Here is a 19,258-nt window from a genome sequence, read left to right as displayed (position 1 = left end):
ACAGAGAGTAGGACACGACTGAGCGACTGAACTGAACTGAACTGAACTGGCTTGGGTTACATTTCTATTAGATAATGCTGGTCTAGGCTTTTCCTAAAGCTTCAGGACTAGAACACACACACCCCTCACACACACACATTCATTCTGTTGAGGGTTCCAAGAAGCTCCAGCAGCTGGAAGATAAGTCTGCTGACCTTTGTTTTATTGACAGTGTTAACAATTCTTGAAAACACTGCAGGCCATTTCTTGGCGCTCGGCGACCTCCCGCTGTTGATCAGCCTTCCATACTCTCCTTGTTGTTGGCCTCTCCATATCTATCATCTCTGTCTCCACCGTTCCCTGCCTCAAACCCAGCTTAGGTTGTTTCCCACCTTTTGAAATGCCACCATAGGTTCAGAGTGTGTGATGTCCTGGAGGAAAACAAGTACTTACATGTTGAGAATAAGAAATCGTTTTCCCTAGACTTTGGAAGTTAACATAATGGGGCTTTTCTGCATTCCAGCTGCATCGTTGGATCTGGCAGCCTGGCTGTTCTCTGATATAATGTAAAGCATAACTCAGTGGTCATTTCCATGTGTAAAAAGTTCAGCAGTATTGTTGGAACTATCATCATAAATCAGGAGCAACTTTCTTTAGGGACTCTATTGCCACTTGATTTAGTATTTCCTGGCAACTTGCCTATCATGGAATGAAGCCATGATTGCTTCCTACACAAAATGTTATCTGCAAAACATCCCGCCAGAAACCTATAGAAAAGAACACTGACCAGCTTGCGAATTTTGATAATCTATGACTGCGTTTTGTATTGAGAATACGTTTGACAATGGGACTCATTGTTAATTTGGACAATATATTCCATAGAGCAGCTTCCAAATTAAAATGGGGTTTATACAGCATGTTACACGCCATTTGTTTCAAAGGAAAGAAAATTGGACTCTTTTAGTTCCAGGAGGAAAATTCTGCACAACGTGTATACTGTGAAATATGAGAAAATATCTTCAGCCACTTTCATGCTAACATGTTCAGTTGTTAGCAAAACAAGAAAAAGTGAATCAGCTGTAGAGAGTAGGGGAGCGTGACAGCTTCATACCCCAAATGTCCTGGAGTTTCTTTCAGATGAGCACTAGGAGGGTGTGCAGTTCCTCACATGTAAGGAGCAATTCACCCAGGAAGCTCGGGGAGGAAAGGCTGGAAGACTCCGTCCGACACTCTGCAGTCGCTTTGCCTGGCAGTGTGCTGTGGGGGAGAGACACTGGGGACATTAAGGGATTCAGCAGATGGAAAACTATGCCATTCCGTCCACACACCCATGGTGGCTCCAACCCCTAGATAACACCTGTTGTGGACAGTGAGCCCACACCAAGAATAGGAGTGAGCCTCGGTGAGTGCTCAGAAAAGAGCAGGAGAGTCCCAGAAAACTCCCGATGCCTTCCAAACTCAGGAAAGACGCTGAGCAGAGATGCAGAGCTCCATGCAGAGCCGTCTCCACTGGTTCACTCCCAAGTTCCCCTGCTCCTCAGGCTGCTGAACCAGCAAAGTAAAACGTGAGTAAATCTAAACGTATCTTTTCTTCCCTTCCCTTCCCTTGGGTCGAAACAATTCAGACTGTGATCTCAGGTCCTGGTCCTGGACGAATATTGTGCTCTCTTTGTAATGATGAGCACACAGAAAAAATAGCCAGGCAAATGAAAAGATAGCAGAGTTCAACAGAAGGGATCACTCTGAGGAATCAGAGAAAATATTTTTCTATGAAATATAGATTCTACAAGAGACAGGGGAAATTTAGAGAACACTCCTGATTTGTGTGTCTAAAAAACTTCAAAAGGACATTTCTTTTATGAAATTTGAGCAAAGAACTATAAAGAGAAAAACAAAAAGGTTATGAAAGCCAGCATGGAGATTTTCTTTTAAAATGTTCATTTCAGATTGAAATGTAAGAAGTGAACAGCAAAATGGATCCTGCCACAAACAGGTCTGATGGAACAGACATCAACTTTTATATCACAGAACTCAGAGAAAAAAAGATAAATAGATAGAATGAGAGAATATATAGAAAGCATGGACAAGAGGTGTTTACCATGTAAGCATTAGGAATCTCAGGAAAAGAACCAATAAAAGTGAAGCCATTATTAAAGGACTATCTGGGAGCAGCTTTTCTGAGAGGCTTGCATTTCCTGAAAAGCAGTCAGAACTAATGAAAAGTTTTTGATGCTTAGATTTATCTCAACAATTTATTTTAATTCCAAGAATTAAAACAGATTGAGAATCCATGCAGATAAAGCTCACCTCCCACTTCTCCTTTGCAACATGAAGACAGAATTGTCCACAGAATTATGAGGATAAGAGGACTGTGATTCAAATGGTATCATCAGTTAAAATGTGGGTTGACATTTTAAAGAAGTAAAAGCAAATTCTTCATATTTCCCAAGGAATAACCAGTTGGCATTGTCCTACGTTGGATGATGGGAATTACCGAAAATAGATTTCAATACATTTTTATTAAATGTCACTACTAATAGGATAAAAATGTTAGAAATGACTTCCAAAATCACAGGAGAAAAGTTAAAGATAACTGCAGTCAGTATAAAAAGGCATAGCCGATTCACTTTGCTGTATAGCAGGACTGACACAACCTTGTAAAGCGACTGTACTCCAATAGAAATTTCAAACAGAACCATAAAACAACACAGAAGAAATGAGACTAAGCACATAAATCTTGTTAATACGATGATCAGGATAAACTCATTTTGAATCACAGACTTTTACATTGCGTGAAAATTAAATGTTGTATTAGTGTACCCAGTCAATCCAAAAGTAATAAAAATAAGGCAATGAGCAACAATACAGTAGATGAATCCAAACAAAAGCAGGGCAAGAATGGGATATGAATAGGAGACATGGTGAAACCCAAGGCTGACACGGTCAATATGATAAGCGATGTTAATTTATTCCACTGAAAGAAAAAAATCCACAATAAAGATGTAACAGGTCGCACTCTTCTATGGCGACTGTAAAAACATTAAAGGTGGTAAACAGTCTCTGGCAATAAACAAGAAGAAGAGAAGGCTGTTGTGGTAGGTGATGTTGACATGCTTGTATTGGGACTGATCTAGTGGGCAAGGAGTAAGGGTGTAGCGGGTTCAAACACTGTAACTTATTTGTATCCCCCAAATGGAGAAGGTACATATACTTAGAATATTTCTACAATTTCGTCACAAAGAATATCTTAGTAGATTCTAGCAGTTAAAACTCCATCCGTGGGCCCAGGTTCTCGGCTGTGCTGCAGACTACTCAGTGCTGCGGAGCGACCCCTGTGATGACGGCTATTGTCATCAGAAAATATCGACCGAGAGCCTGCGATGAGTATGTCTCCCTCATGTGCCGTAGACAGGAGGTAAGGAGAGTCCATTGCTGTTATTTTTTAGCCGCTAAGTCGTGTCCGGCTCTTTTGTGAACTTGTGGGCGGTAGCCTACCAGGCTCTCCTGTCCATGGGATTTCTCAGGTAAGAATCCTGGAGTGGGTTGCCATTTCCTTCTGCAGAGAGTCTTCCCAGATCAGGAACTGAACTTGGGTCTCCTGCACTGACAGGCAGAATCTTTACCGCTGAGCCACCAGGGAAGCCCAGGAGAGCCCGCTGCCAAGCATTAGAAAGGGAACGAGGAGAAGCTGGGCGCTGACCCACTGTGGGTGACTCGCAAGCTCTGCTTCTCCATCTGCATGGAAACTGTCGACCCTTTGGTCAATGACGGAATTAAAGCCTAGTGTCTGTGAAGCAAGCATTTTCTGTTTCCAACATGAGGTCAGTGACTTTTGCTCATTTTCACTCCTGCCTTGGATTTCAGATGTACATACTTCAGAGGATTGCTGTTATAGAACCAGAGTGACTCACTCTAGAAGGGCTGTGTTTTAGAAAGCGCAGTCTTTATTACGGCACCTAAGGTGCTCTGGAGATATAAACTGTGTAACTCGGGAAGCCATGCCTCATTTTGAGGACCACTGCAGGAGCACATGTGACCTTTTATAGAGTGATTTATAAAGTGCTTCTTCACCACACAAACTAACTCAAGGGACCTTAAATACTGAATATTCGTAGTATGTTGCAAACTGCTGTTCGGGTTCCATGTGATTTCTGGAATGCGTTTGTTGCAGAAGTTACAGCCGCTGTGCACCTCGGAGGGAACATCACTGAAGCTCTGCAGGGCCATCGAGGGCAGGAATTGGGGAGACCACGTGTTTTCGGACAGGAGTGATCTTGCCTAAAGACCAAGTCACCTGGTTCAAGGTGAACAGATTGTTTTTAGTAAGTAGATGATTAAGAAAAAGCTTGGAAATAGTTCCTCCAATGTACTGTGGGCTCCATTTTAACCCCGACTCATAGTGACTTCATGTTTTTAAGGAGATGAACTCCCTGGATGTCCTCATCCAGGTGAAGAAGAAAAGCTCCTCAGGGCCCCTGAGGTTGCCGGAGCCCCACTTGTCCTGTCCTGAATCACCCCGCCTGTCAGGGCACAGACTCTCCGTCTGAGAAGTGCACGCCTATTTGTATACGTACACAGTCTCCTTGAGAGCCCCTTTGAATTCAAATGCTTACATCAGTTATTTGCAAGGGCATGATTTCATTCCACATGGTGGTGATATTTTTTTCTCCAAATATGGACTCCTGAGGTGGTAATAAATAATGCAGTCTGGGCGTAGGAAGTGGAGTATCCTTCCCCCAGGGTTATTCCAGGGAAGCAGGGACGGAAGCGGGCCTTGCTATTTCAGGAAAGCTGGTGGAGGGTGGACTAGAGGGCTGGTAGCTGGCGGCAGCTGTCCTCAATCTTCGGCTTTAACGGAGGAGAGCTGCCAGATTTACATTGTTTAAACACTTAACTAAATTAGCTATGAAAAGAAGGATGGGAGGAGGCCTGCTTAGCGGGAGGATTCAGGCCTTTTGGCTTCACCCCTTTACACACACACACTTCACACACACACACACACACTCACACACACACACACTCTCTCTCTCTCTCTCACACACACATACACTGATTTTCCCCAAGAGTCTGCTGGGGGAACTGGAGAGAAATTGTGTACCCTTAGAGCAAGATTAACAACAGCGAGGACAGTGAAAATACCTGCTTTAGGAAGCTGTGCCTGGAGAGTCCGCTCAGGGTTGCAGAACTCTGGGCCTAAAAGGTGGGCTGAGAATCTAAGTTAGATCCTGGATCAACAGAGTAAGGACTGGTCTAGGACAGTGGATCCAAAACATAAAGAGGAGAACACAGAGGTTTCGGTTCTGAGGACAGGAGACGCTGTCTTCCCCTGAAGGCAAGTGCTGCAGGTCTGGCTCTCTGAAATCACCTCTGGTCTACTGGATTTCCAGTTAACTTCTGTTGTTTCAGAAACAATCACATCTAAGAATGTTAAATATGGGCTCTTTGTCAAGTTGAGATTGGCTCTAGCTGATGGCCGCAGCGCTGTGTCATTGAATGTATCCTCTCTCTAACATTTGACCAGTGGGTTGAGGGACACCATGGAAGCCTAATATTTACCTAATATTCTGATAACTTACAATATGAAAGCATATATGATGAAACACAGAATCATGATCTCAAATAAATTTGAAAAATCGTAAAGTGAGCTAAGACAAACTCTGTGAAGCTTCCTAAAAGTAAACAGAAGGCTCTAAAATTAGATTCCAGAAATTCATTTCATAAGCATAATATGGAAGAAGTCTAGCTGGGCAGATGCAACATCTTAAGGAGACACTGGCTTTAGTTAAGCACATAGTGAGTCATGGGGAACCAGGACTGTCCTGCGGCAAGAAATCCGGCTCAGCTCCAAGGACCCTGAAAACTCATGAACAAGCCAGGGACTGACACCTGAGCGATGAAGAGTTGATGCCTTCAGACTGTGGTGCTGGAGAAAACTCCTGAGAGTCCCTTGAACTTCAAGGAGATCAACCCTGAATATTCATTGGAAGGACTGATGCTGAAGATGAAACTCCAATACTTTGGCCACCTGATGTGAAGAGCCGGCTTATTGGAAAAGACCCCGATGCTGGGAAAGATAGAAGGCAGGAGGAGAAGGGGATGACAGAGGACGAGATGGTTGGATGGCATCACCAACTGAATGGACATGACTTTGAGCAAATTCTGGGGAATAGTGAAGGACAGGGAAGCCTGGCATGCTGCAGTCCCTGGGGTTACAAAGAGTCAGGTATGACTGAGCGATTAAATAACAAGACGCCTTCTCATGAGAAGAATTTGTAAAGGAGACTGGATTATTGATCCTGGAAAGGATTTCACTAAGACATAGCCTCCGTCTCTGAAGACTCTCGTGAAGGACTGAAAGCGACTGCTCAGACAGACCTGGAGGGCAGACGTCACAGGAAGGAAGGCTTGAGCTTAAATGCAAAGGTATTTTAATGCCTCACGGTGACCGAAAGGGGTTACCTGCTTTGCGAAGGGAGTACTGAGTGTCTGAGCAGAGGAAAGAAGGCCTGTATTGGGGAGATACCTCAGACCATTGCTAAGACACCTCTGGAGCCATGAATCTCTGAAGTCCATGCGGATACAGGTTAGTCCTCTTTAAGAAACAAAATCCACTCCTTTCCCTAGATAATGACACGGAACATCTTTAATCAGTGGGACATCTCAAGTGACCCTTGGGAGGCTGAGCTGCATCTTCCTTAATTGAGGAAAAGGAGTTCACTCTTTCAGCCCAGCGGAATCCTCCAGACTGAGGGTGCCCAGCTAAAACAATGGCATGTTCACCCGATGGACTGACTCCCTGGGCCTCCAGGCTGAGGTTCATCTCCCTGGGGACTCACCGTCTGAGCTGGTGCTCATCGGCTGAGGCTCGTGCATCAAAGATTAACTTCATTGTGTTCATATCACTGGACTGTGGCCAGGTTGAAGCTCTTCCTGTTCCCATTCTGGAGGATGGTGAGGGAACTGTGGCTGCGGGAAGCCTTGGTAAAGCTGCATCGATCCCAGGACCCATTGCAGAACCCCGATCTGTAATTTTCTTCCTAAACTGGTAGCAGAAGAGTTTCCCGATGGCCTCTGCTCTACTCAGTCTCATGACAAAACTCAATCCAGGCTCCACCTCTGCCTGTGCTTGCTGGGTGGCCCTGGACAAATTATTTGGCCTGTCAGATCTCAAAGTCCTCATCTGTAGAAATGGTGGTTAACTTGGTGGCTGTCGTGAGGTCTAAAAGTATAAGGGTGTACTCTGTATACCAGAGAACAGTCTACAGCTCACATACCATTGGCACATTTTGAGGCCCCAGATTATTAATTGTTGCTATTTATTAATAATAATTATTGCTGTAATTATCAATAATGATTCTCATTATTTTCGGTAATTGCATACCTCTATTTTCCTTTCTATGTTGTCAGTTCTCTGAAGATAGGACTTAAGCCTTATAAAGTTTTCTATAATCCAGAACTAGTTCCAATTTGGCACATAATAGTTGCCAGAGGAACATTTATTACATGAATGAAGAGCACATATTTTAATGTAACATACTGTTAATTAGAGAGAGACCATCAGTGTCATGAAATAGGCAATCTGAGGTAATAACGAAAATAATGCACAATCATTAACTTCTCCCTTCGCTCCGGATACTCTACGTGTAGCACTGAGGAACTCTCAGAGGAAGAAACTGCTAACTCCGTTTTACAGATTGAAGTACTGAGGTCCAGAGTTTAGATGACTTGCTTAGAAACCTGTAGCCTGGATCTGAGCCCCCAGGGGTGGCTACCACCACAGCCTGTGCTCCCACCGCCAGGCAGCCAGACGTTTCACCCACAGCGTCTGTGTGCAGTGGGACTGCCTCCTCCCCCACCCCCCAAGTCACTTCCTGATCTGGTGGCAGCACCACATTTAGCCCTTACAGGGAGCCCTGGAGAAGCCGTGTCCCTGAACCCAGATTCTAATCAATAACCTCACACTCTCTGTACACGTCCTTGCTGAGTGTGACTGCACGGGGAGCATCTGTTCTGCAGACGGGCCACCCCCGGTGGGCTCCTCTGCTTCCTGTCCTCTTAGGGGCACAAACAGGGACAGGCCCAGCTGCATGACTCTTGACCATCGTCGTCATCGTCATCATTGCTTTGCTCCCAAGATCATTCTGAAAGTAAATATGAGGGACCCCTTTCTGAGTGAAACTTTGTGTACAGTTCTGGGGTATCACTTCAAAGCACATACTGTGACTCATTTATTATAATCGCTCCAGAAATGCATAGAGAAAGTGAAAATTATATTAAATGGGAAGACCTGTTAAATACCAGTTAATTTGCTGGACTTGTGTTAACCTGATTAAATACAGAGTTACATTTAAGTCACCCACTGAAGACTGGTGTTCTCCCTATAAATATCAGTGGGGCCACTTAATTCTGCTTGCTTTGAAGCCCCGGAGTGCGGAATCAGAGCTGCCTGCAGTTTGCTCCATGCGCTGCAGTGCGATGACCTCACTGTAGCTTTCTAATATCCTTTTCATATACGTCTTTTCAGTTAAGTGGTCAGAAAGAAAAGAAAAAAAAGATGAAAACTTCTCCACTAGAAAATGTGTTTACAAAACATTCTTCTTTGATGTTTTAGTAACAAGATAATTTCGTACATAGAGCTCCCAATTTACATTTTCTTCTATTTTTGTACGAAGCCTCTTCTTTCCCTCATAGCAACAGATAAACTGAGACATATTTGTGATGGCAGCAGACTGATGAAAGGGACGAACACGAAGTCTGGAGCAGGGGGAGGTAACCGTATTTATAAAAGGCTGCAGCGTTTTTGATTTTGCAGACCATATGGAACTACTCGAGTCTGCCACTACCGTGCGAGAGCAGCCGTGGATGGCACATCTGAATGAGTGTGTCGGGTCCCAACAAAACTTTATTTATAAAAACAGCAAGAAGATCAGCTCTTCCAGCGCAGTTTGCCAATGCTTATACCAGACGAACAGACCTCAGTTCAAGCCTTATGTCTATGCCTATGAGCTCTGTGAATGTAGGCTGTGAACCTCAGTTTCTGCATCTGTAAAACGGGTATGCAGCACATATTTCAGAGTTACTGAGGACAGACGAAATGTAAACACTTTTGAAGCACTAGTTAAATGTGTGCCTCTAAAATAAAAAGGAGAGGATGATCCACACTGTCAATAAGGTCAGTGCAAGAATTTTCTTTTGTTGGGTGTGAGGCTGAATTCTGTCATTTTTGAGCTTGCACCCAAGTACTGCATTTCACACTCTTCTGTTGATTATGAGGGCTACTCCATGTCTTCTATGGGATTCTTGCCCACAATCATAGATATAATGGTCATCTGAATTAAATTCGCCCATTCCTGTCCAGTCTAGTTCACTGATTCCTAAGATGTTGATGTTTATTCTTACCATCTCCTGTTTGACCACGTCCAATTTACCTTGATTCATGGACCTAACATTCCGAGTTCCTATGCAATAGTGTTCTTTGCAGCATCAGATCTCACTTTTATCAGCAGACACGTCCACAGCTGAGCGCTGCTTCTGCTTTGGCCCAGCCCCTTCTTTCTCTCTGGAGCTGTTAGCTCTTCTCCACTCTTCCCCAGTAGCAGATTGGACACCTTCAGACCTGGCCCGCACGTCTGTTGGTGTCGTATCTATCTCTTTGTCCTTTTATATAGTTCATGAGTTTCTCATGGCAAGTACACTGGGTGGTCTGCCATTCCCTCCTCCAGTGGGCAGAGAGGCCCGGCGCGCTGCAGCCCACGGGGTCGCAGAGAGCTGGACACAATGGGGCGAGTGAGCAACTGCAACAGCAGCAGGCTGAGTCAAAATGATTCCTGTGCCGTGGGTGTTCTTCGGCCTTCACTGTGGTTTACTTGAAAGAATTAAAGAAGAAATAATTATATAGGATTTATTTATTCACTGCAAAATTAGCACTAAACATATTTTCTTTTGTGTTGCTCAGTGAGGTCACAGTGATAATTTGGACAGAGCAAGCTCTCTGACAACCATACCTTGCTCTAAAGGGTTTTTATGTCTTTACTTCATGGCTAATGTCAGTCACTTTATTTTCCTGTTTTACCATGGCCACCAGGAAGCTCCAGATGAAGTCTGTGGTTTAATTTTCAAAGTCTAGCAGTTCAAACTTCATGATAGTAATACAAATAAAAGTGAGGACATCGTACTGAGTGCCTAAGATCAGCATGGTAGTTCCTAGGCACCTGGGCTATGGTGAGCCTGAAGATTCACGTGGCCCCAACATCGTGGCCCTGTGTGCTGAGCATAAGTAGCGGGTGGGGACCCGTCAAGTAGGTCAGAGGGGCTTGAGCAGAACGGGCAGGAGGCAGAGCTGAGCAGAACGTACGCCAAGGCTCTGCTTGGTCTTTTCAGTATAATAAGAAGCCCTTGGGAAGCTTCCCGCCAGGGAGCCTAGAAGCCGGGATTTTCACCACAGCCGCACTTGCCTCACCAAAATGGCATCTCTCCCCTTGCCTGCCGTGCCTCTGAAGCTCTTGCCCCTCTTGGGGTCACCCGTGCTTTCTTAGTAGCAAATCTAGTAGGCTCCCCACTTCAATTTACTTAAAAAGTTACATATGATAACATTCCTTCCTTCTGGGGTCTAGTGCCAGGAGGATTGAGTTCGTGGAGTCCAGTAACCAGCCATGCAGTCAAGCAGAGCTCCTGTTAATCCCTGAGCTTTTTATCCTAGAAGCATTGACACAGTTGCCTGTTTTCTCTCCTGATCTCTTCCTGCTGTGAACTCCCGGGGTCCTTTAGCTCTAAACGCTGTGCTTCTGAGTCTCATGCTCAGCCCTCTTCTCCTCTCAGTCTGCACCTATTCCTTATGCACCTATGCCCACCCACCTGTGGCTCCAGCTCCTGGCACACCAACAGCCCCCCTGTCTGGATGGCTGCTGGGGCCACGGGAGCTTTCCTGGAGTCTGCTCAGATGGCAATTCTCAGGACTTTTCCCGACTCCTACTTGAAATTCCCTCTGCCATCCCAGCTTCCCCGACATTTCCCATCCTGTGGGCCCTTTCATAGCCTTTATCAGTCCCTATCATACAGCGTACTGATTCATTTGCTTCTTGTCTGTATTTCCACTAAAGATTAGTTCCAGGAGGGGAGAGAATTTCACCTGTGTTGGTACATTTTCAGCATCTAGAACCATGCTTGTTGCATAATAAGTATTTAATAACTGACTCAATGGATGAGAGTTTGAGCAAACTCCAGGAGATAGTGAAGGACAAGGAAGCCTGGCATGCTGTAGTTCACAGGGTTTCAAAGAGTTGGGACACAACTCAACGAGTGAACAGCCACAACAACTCTTTGCCTGGTGATTAACTGACAGAATAACATTGATGGCCTCTCGCTTATTTGGACATCTTACTCTCCTGCTAGTTTCTCAGAAACAACTTCACAGCACTGTTCTCAAGCTTGGCCTCCCCTGGGGATGAGAAGGAGCTGAGTTCCCAGGAACAGATCAAGGTTCTGAAGCTGGGGCCATCCTGGGGATTGAGATGTCAGTGGATGCCTTTGGACTCCTGCTTTCTCTTGCCTGGACTCATTTGTCTTAACTGTCTAAAAAGATCCAGTGTCTTCCAGAAAGGGGGCTCACCTAACTCAATGGTCCTGGACACAGGAGAAGTCCCCTTAACGCATTATTTTCCCTAGAATGTCATGGGATATGACAGCTATCATGAGTAAAGTTTTAGTCAAGGCCACTGCACTCATCGTTAGAATGCCTAACATACAATGGTCACTCAATAAATATTTGTTGAATAAATGATTACATGCTTAGCAATTTTAGCTATTTCCAGGGCAAAACTGATTCACCCTCTGCTGTTGTCTGGTTAATCAGTTCCTTCCTTTGGGACTGAGGAGAACTGATGGTGTGGTCTTGATCATGCCCTCTTCCTGTTGAGGGCCCTGCTTCCTTAGGGTCAATATGGCTGCCCTCCCCCTCTGGGTAGAACTAGGGCACTGAGGGGCAGACATGGGTACTTTTTAATACTATTTGATTAAATTTAATGTAATTTATAATTTTTCCGGCCTTTTGAAGTATGACTGAAAAAATTTATATGTTTAGATTATGAATGTGATTTTTTTAAAGCTGGACAACTTGATACTGCTATATGTATATATATATATGTATACACACACACACACACACACACACGCCTTGCAAAGTGATTACCACAGTCAAGTTAATGAACACAGTCACGACCTCACATGGTTGCCATTGTCTGGTGGGGAGTAGTGAGGACACACTTCAGACCTACTCGCAGCAAAAGGGAAGAGAGCAAACTACGTGTGTGCTCCTGAAAGTCCAGCGGCGCGCCGGGCCGCTTGCCAGAGTTCCCATACATAGAAGTCAGGAGACCAGACTGACTCAGGCAAGCGTATCTGAAGGAGAAGACACTTGCTTTCTCTCCCAGCTCACTCTTACTGTGGTGGAATGTTCCTAGCCCACCGTTGGCCGCCTTCGCCACCTTTCAGTGGACAATCAGTGGCGCTGAGCACAGCCGTCACCCCACCCGCCTCCAGAGCCTTTTCATCATCCCAGACTGAAACTCTGCCCATTAAACACTAACTTCCCATTTCTCCCTTTCTCTCGACCTAGCAACCTCCATTCCATTTTCCTTCATATATGCCTAATATGAGTGGGATAATGCAACATTTGTCATTTTATAACTGGCTGTTTCACTTGGCGTAAGGTTTTCAAGGTCATCCAAATTATAGCAAGTATCAGAGTTTTCTTTCTTTTTAAGTCTGAATCTGAATAATATTCCATTATTCAATATATATTGATATATATCAAAGCCATATATATCTACATATATAGATATGTGGATAGATAGCTATTCATGTCTTAAATCTATCTCACATTTTGTTTATCCATTTATCCATCAATAGACTCTTGAGTTAGACTCTTTAGTTATTGTGAATAATGCTTTTAGGAACATGAGTGTTCAAATATTTCTTCAAGACCCTGTCTTCAATTCTTTTCGGTATATACTAAGTGGTAGAATTTCTGGATCATATGTTAATTCTTTTTTTAAAAGAACCGCCATACTATTTGAGGAGCTGCCATACTATTTTCCACAGTGGCTATAAAATTTTACATTCCTGCCAACAGTCCACAGCGTTCCCATTTCTGCTCCTTCTCCCCAACACTGATTTTCTTTTAAAAGTAATTAATAAATTAAAGTCATGAGAGTGCAGTTGATTTACAGTGCTGTGTTAGTTTCTGCCGTATAGCAAAGCGAAACAGTTATACGTATACACGTTTCCACTCCTTTTCAGATTCTTCTCCTATATAGGTCATTGCAGAGTATGGAGCAAAGTCCCCTGCTCTATACAACAGATCCTTACTAGTTATCTGTTTTACATGTATAGTGCAACAAGGGCAACACGTTTGTTCTCTCTTTCATGGTAGAGGTCAACCTAATGGTGTGAGCTGACAGCTTGTTGTTAGATTTGCATTTCTCGGATGGTTGGCAAAGTTGAGCATCTTTTCATGTTCTTGTTGGCCATCTGTCGTGTATCTTCTTTGGAGAGTGTCTCAAGAAGTCTTTTTCTCATTTTAAAATCAGGCTGTTTTTGTCGCTGTTGCTGTTGAGTTGTGAGAGTTCTTTGTGCATTCTCTATACTAATCCCTTATCAGCTACATGACTTGCAAATGTTTTCTGCCATTCTGTGGGCAGCCTTTTTACTTGTGTTTCTTACGCACAAATATTTTCATGATGTCTAATTGGCCTATCTTTTTCTTTTGCTGCCTGTGCTTCTAGTGATATATCCGAGAAATAATTGCCAAATCCAATATTTTGAAGCTTTTGTCTTCGGTGTTCTTCTAGGAGTTTTACAGCGGTAGGTGTTATGTGTAGATCATGGTCTATTTTGAGTTAATTTTTGTATATGGTGTTAAGTAAGGGTCCAACTTTATTATTATTTTTGCATGCAAATACTTAGTTTTCTCAGGGCTATTTGTTGAAAAGACCGTCTTTTCCTCTACTGAATGATTGTGGCACTTACGTCAAAAATCATTTGACTAAATATGTGAGGGCTTATTTCCCTATGAACAGAGATGCAGAAGTTCTTAACAAAATTTCAGCAAGTTTAATCCAATGATATATAAAATGGATCATGACAAAACGTATTTACTCTAAGAATGCAAGGTTAATTTAGCATTTGAAAACCAATCAACGCAATTCATCATATTAACAAACTGAAATAGAAAAAATGTGATCATCTCAATAAATTTAAGAAACATAATCCAACATCTATTCCTGATAAAAACTCCCAGAAAACTGGAAATAGAGAGGAACTTTCATGATCTGATAAAGGGCATGTAGGGGAATAGCTTACAGTTAGCGTTCACGCATAATGCTGAAAGCTGAATGCTTTTCTTTTACGATCCAAACAGAACAAGGTGTCTGCATTTACCATTTCTATTCAGTGTTTTACTGGAAGCTCTTGCCAGGGCAATTAGGCACAACAGGAAATAAAAGTTATCCAGGTTGGAAAGGAAGAATTGAAACTGTCTTTGTTCACAGATGACATGATGGTCCATGTAGAAAATCTGATGGATTCTACAAGACTTAAGGAAAGACTTAAAAAATAAAATTCAGCCAGAAAGAAGTTTTAAATCAGAAGGGAGGCCTCTCAGTAAAATAACATTCAGGAAGGAAAAAGTACACCTGTCAACAATTTTTAAAATGACTAAAATTGGGGATTTATGAAAAGGGGAAGGAAAACACTAGTCAATACAATGAGCTGGCACATTGGAAGAGAAAATATGCTGGCCAAAATCACTCTAAAGTTCTTGTATTGTCTGGGAGGAAGCTAAAAATCTAACGTCATACTTCGCAAAGTCTAGTATGCACACTAAAATGTAATGGTAGCTAATAAAACTAATTGAAATAGAACATGTAATTCTAAACTGTTAGAGAATAAAGGAATAGGGTGAATTAAGTCTGGATAAGTATAACAGAAATGTAGGAAAGGAGAAATAAATAAAGAAAAATACAGTAAATGAAAAATAAAAAAAGAATGACAAAATAAGTCTAAATATGTCAACTTCTACAGTATTAGGAGGGGACTGAGCTAACGCAGCTGCAGTGCTCAGAAGAAACTCGAGAGTCGAGCGTCCTCCCGCGTCCTAGGAGACGGGCGAGCTCGATGAAGGACGTCACAGAACCACGCAAGAGAGGGACGGGAAGACCACTGGCTGTAAACCCCGAGACCCTCCATGCCTAGGGGCCAGGCAGCTGGCGGCGGAGGAAGGGAGCTGGGGGTGGGGGTGCAGGGGTTTGAGGAAACGGCTGGTCAGTCTGACAGTCTCTGTATGCAGATCTTCCTCTGGATAGAAGAAGGATGAGAGCAGTTTGAGAGAGGTGAGACTGAGGCACAGTTTGCTTTTTATCAGCGAGAAGGAGTGCTTCTATACAGAGACTTCAGGGAAAGGGGCATGGGAGAGGCCTACTGTTGCGCGTGTGAGTGAAGGGGAAAGAACCAGCGAAGTGACTTGTCCCAGCGCTGGCAGCCGAGAAAGGTTGACTGCACTCTTTCACCGGCTGGGAGGGCTCTAAATGCCCTCTGGACGTCTTCCAGGAAGGAGCTGAGGGACTCAGATGGGCTTAGTAAGGGCGATAGACGATAATTCTGCTGCAGAGCAGGGTACCAGTGCATGGTGTGCGCGCGGCTGTGTAGCGGCTGCCAGAGCTAGAGTTTCAGAGGGAAGTCCTCTCCAGAGGAAAGGCAATGGGACTCCGCGTGAAAGGCTTCCAGAGGAGCTTCAGTTCTGGCTTCTGAGCAGTAGGAGGTATCATTAGTAACAGCCTGATTGCGTTCTTTTCTATTTCCATCTGTGGTGACTTCCCAAATCAGCTCTCACCAGGTCACAGTGAGTTTTCGCACTGGTCATCGATGCCTTCACATATAAACTACATGATCCTCACTCAGGTCTCCAGAACGCCGCTCTTCGGAAAACAGCTTCCTTATGCTCCCGATTCTCCTTAACTGGCGGGGGTTTGTCTTGCCTTCCTGGTTTTGTCAGCTGTCTTCCACTTTTTCACCTGTTACTGGCCTCCTCCTCCATCACTCTGTTGTGACCAAGCCTAATTCTCTTTAGGTAGGGAGGTGTGTCCCGGGGCTGCCGGAGCGCTGGAGGGTTGTGGCGCCTCTCTGCATCGGCACTCCGCACCTCCCTGTAGTCTGGGGCTCCTGGGCAGTGTCTTCCCTCCCTGCAGGAATCTCTCAAGCAGAGGCAGTAAAGGAAGCGTGATGCTGCTCCACTTACAAAGTGCTCGGTGCGCCCCCCTTCAAAGATGCTGCACAATCTTCAGAATTAAGGTGCTAGGGACTTCAACCAAAGCTGGTAGTTTGCATTGCAAAGTACAAAAACTGCTGTCAGGGCTGACGTGGGGCTTGTCCATTGCATTTTGTTCTGTGCAAGACGTGTGTGGGCCCAAGTGGGGCAGGTTGCCAAGGACTGGTCTTTGTGCGAGGCAAACCACACCCTGGAGCTTTCAGGTGTCTGGATAAGATTGTCCTGCAATTGGTCAGCCTGCCCCACCACTGCAAAAATCCTCCTTATGCTTTATTTCCAGGACAGACCAGAAGCAGATTGCCATTAGGAGCCGGCAGCCCTCTGCCTGCCCTCCAGGCCTCAAGATGTTGGCCGGTCAGGCATTGCGTGCACTTCCTGATATGTTTCCCCGCTTGTTCATCAGTGACCCACAATGCTGTCTTCCTTCAGCCTGAGTATTTAGCCAAGCCTGGTATTTTGTATTCCCCTGGAAATGTTTGGGGGAATCTGGCAATGCTAACTGAAGCACACAGTCCATGTAATTAACTGAGCTCTTAGAAAGTGCCAGGGACTTTCCTAGAAGCTGGGGAGCAAAAATGGAGTAGATGTTCATAGTTCAGTGGAGGCGATGGTTCCCAAGGCACCGCAGTGAGGGACGTAAGAGCGGCATGGTGCACAGTGCCACGGGAATGTAAAGGAAAGATCAGTCAATTCTGGAACCAATCAGATAGAACGGGAGAACGAAAGGGCAGCTGGGGAAGGCTGTCTGGGTCCAGAAGGATGATTAGGAGTTCATCAGGTAGGAAAAGAAAGGAAATGGATTCTAGGCAGAGGGATAAACTGGGCAAAGATCCAGAGGCAAGACTCTGCACTGAAAATGTGGAGAAGAGTGGTATCCCATGTGGCAGGGATGAATGGGGTGCGGAGAGCCCACGGGAATGAGCCCTGCAGGGAGCGCGCACCACCCAGTTTGGAGCTCACACCCATCACTGGGAGCCCCTGAAGGATTCAGAGCAGGGGACTGATGATGGAAGATGTGAGAACAGAATTGGGGAGGGTAAAGCCCCAGAAAGCAAAGCACAGCTGCTGTGTTCCCGGCCTACCTGTCAGGGGCCCGCAGTCACCATGGAGTCCTTGCCCACCTCCCACGAGGCCCAGTGTTTCTAAAGGCTCTTCCAGTCCAGATCTGTTTTGGGAGGGGGCTCGGTATCTGGGAAGGACTCGGTGGACTCAGCAGGGGTGTAGATATCCTGCAGCTCAGGGATGCTGTGCCTCTCGGCACAAAGGTGGGAGCAGTGCCTCTTTGTAGGTAGTGCCCTGGACTGGACACAGGACAGGTGTGAAACCCAAGGGCCAGGCAGTTGGGCCAGGCCTTCTTAGCACCTCCAGGTGGGCATGTGATTTAAGGAGAACATTTTCCTTCTCAAGGGAAGAAATAAGGCTATTGCTTGAAGGCAGGAGCTGATTTCACCAGGTGTTCTTACACTGTTTGCTTCAGACTCTGAGATCCAACTTAAATCAGCAGCAGCAATAATCTCTCTTGGTTCAATGGCCCAGGCTTTGCATAATCGATACAAGCAGGGTCATGACCCTTTCCTGTCAAGTGGTGAATATTTCTTCCAGGGATCCCTTCAGACTGAAACATCCTGCTCTTCCCCACATGTGGGACTTCTGAACAAACTGTCAGAAGAAAACGTAAACACTGGTGGCCTAAAGCTGATCCTCAGACAGCAGACAACCCCGCAGTATATCAAAGGCTAATTCTGGGTAATGCAGTATCGCTGGAGGTTATTTAGGTTGTTCTAGGTTTTTGAAAAAGTGTATCCAGCTTGTTGAAGTCTAGCTGGCAACTGAAATCGAGCTTCGGCCAACAAGAATATCAGTCCACTGAAGTGCTAACCGACAGATGTGATGTTTAGAGGGTGGTGTTCGCCCGATTGCCCCTCCCACGCCCCAGTGCCGCTGTGGCAGGGTGTGGGAAGGGGCGTAGCTGCTCTCATTGTACTAGAAGAGAGCTTGACTGGCTCCATTTGTAGGGAAAGTAAATTATCTATTTTCCCTGCCATTGTAGGAAATCACAACTTAAGGTGTAAATCGAAAGACAAAGTGAGTGCCACCTCATGGCACGAGCCAGCACAGGCCTACCCGCCCGCGTCCTGCCAGTACCGGTGCCCCCAGGAGCACGGTGGGGCAGGGGAGTTACTGGGCAGGGGAGGCTAGGCACGGGACGAAGGGCTGGGCTTCCCCCTGAGCGGTCCTGCCCACTTCCCAACTCTATGTATGATCAGAAATTCGCTTTGTCAAGATGTGAACTGAAATAAATTTAAGCCTGGTTTATTTAAAAGATTCTGGGTGATTTATGGTAAACATAGCACTCTGGTGGTACTTCCTTTAGGAAAAGAGTATTTTTTCTCTTTTTTCCAAGTCACTATGGTGCCAGATGAGAGACCAGCTACTTGTACCCCCCTGCCAGGCTTCCCTGGTGGCTCAGCTAGAGAAGAATCCGCCTGCAATGTGGGAGAGCTGGGCTCGATCTCTGGGTTGGGAAGATCCCCTGGAGAAGGGAACGGCTACTTACTCCAGTATTCTTGGTTGGAGAATTCCATGGACTGTCTGACTTGCAAAAAGTCAGACACGACTGAGTGACTTTCACTTCCACTTTTCACCAACTGACAGCGGGCATCATAAAAGCATTCAGAGAGTCTTGGACCTGAAAGCAACTCCTGGTCTAGAAAGAAGCAAGTGGGCAGCAGCAGTCCAGCTGGAGGTCAGGCCCAGGATGCTCAGCCTCAGCAAATGACCTCGCTGGCATGACAGGAGCCAGCGGGACCCAGCTGGGGCTGGGGAGCTGCCTTCATGGTCCTTAGCCTCTCCCGTCAGTTGGGTGTCTGGTGTGGGGAGGGGGGATGTGGATCACCACCCCTGCCAGGGTAGGTGCCCTCGGGGGAGTCATCTCAGGGTGGAGGTTCATGTGGCATT

At 45.3% G+C, this 19,258-nt stretch overlaps 1 long non-coding RNA gene across 1 annotated transcript; it reads left to right on the top strand.

Annotated features, from left to right (window-relative positions):
- Positions 1-1,176: 1,176 nt before the first annotated feature.
- On the top strand, positions 1,177-18,623 carry LOC132658667 (uncharacterized). Its single transcript, XR_009598592.1, has 3 exons — positions 1,177-1,544; positions 3,268-3,394; positions 3,590-18,623. It is a non-coding gene; the product is annotated as an uncharacterized LOC132658667 (long non-coding RNA).
- Positions 18,624-19,258: the final 635 nt, after the last annotated feature.

Source organism: Ovis aries, chromosome 25, assembly GCF_016772045.2.
Source record: "Ovis aries strain OAR_USU_Benz2616 breed Rambouillet chromosome 25, ARS-UI_Ramb_v3.0, whole genome shotgun sequence".
NCBI classification, from domain to species: Eukaryota; Metazoa; Chordata; class Mammalia; order Artiodactyla; family Bovidae; genus Ovis; species Ovis aries.
Note: the sequence above shows the minus strand (reverse complement) of the source record. Positions and strands in the feature narration are given on the sequence as shown.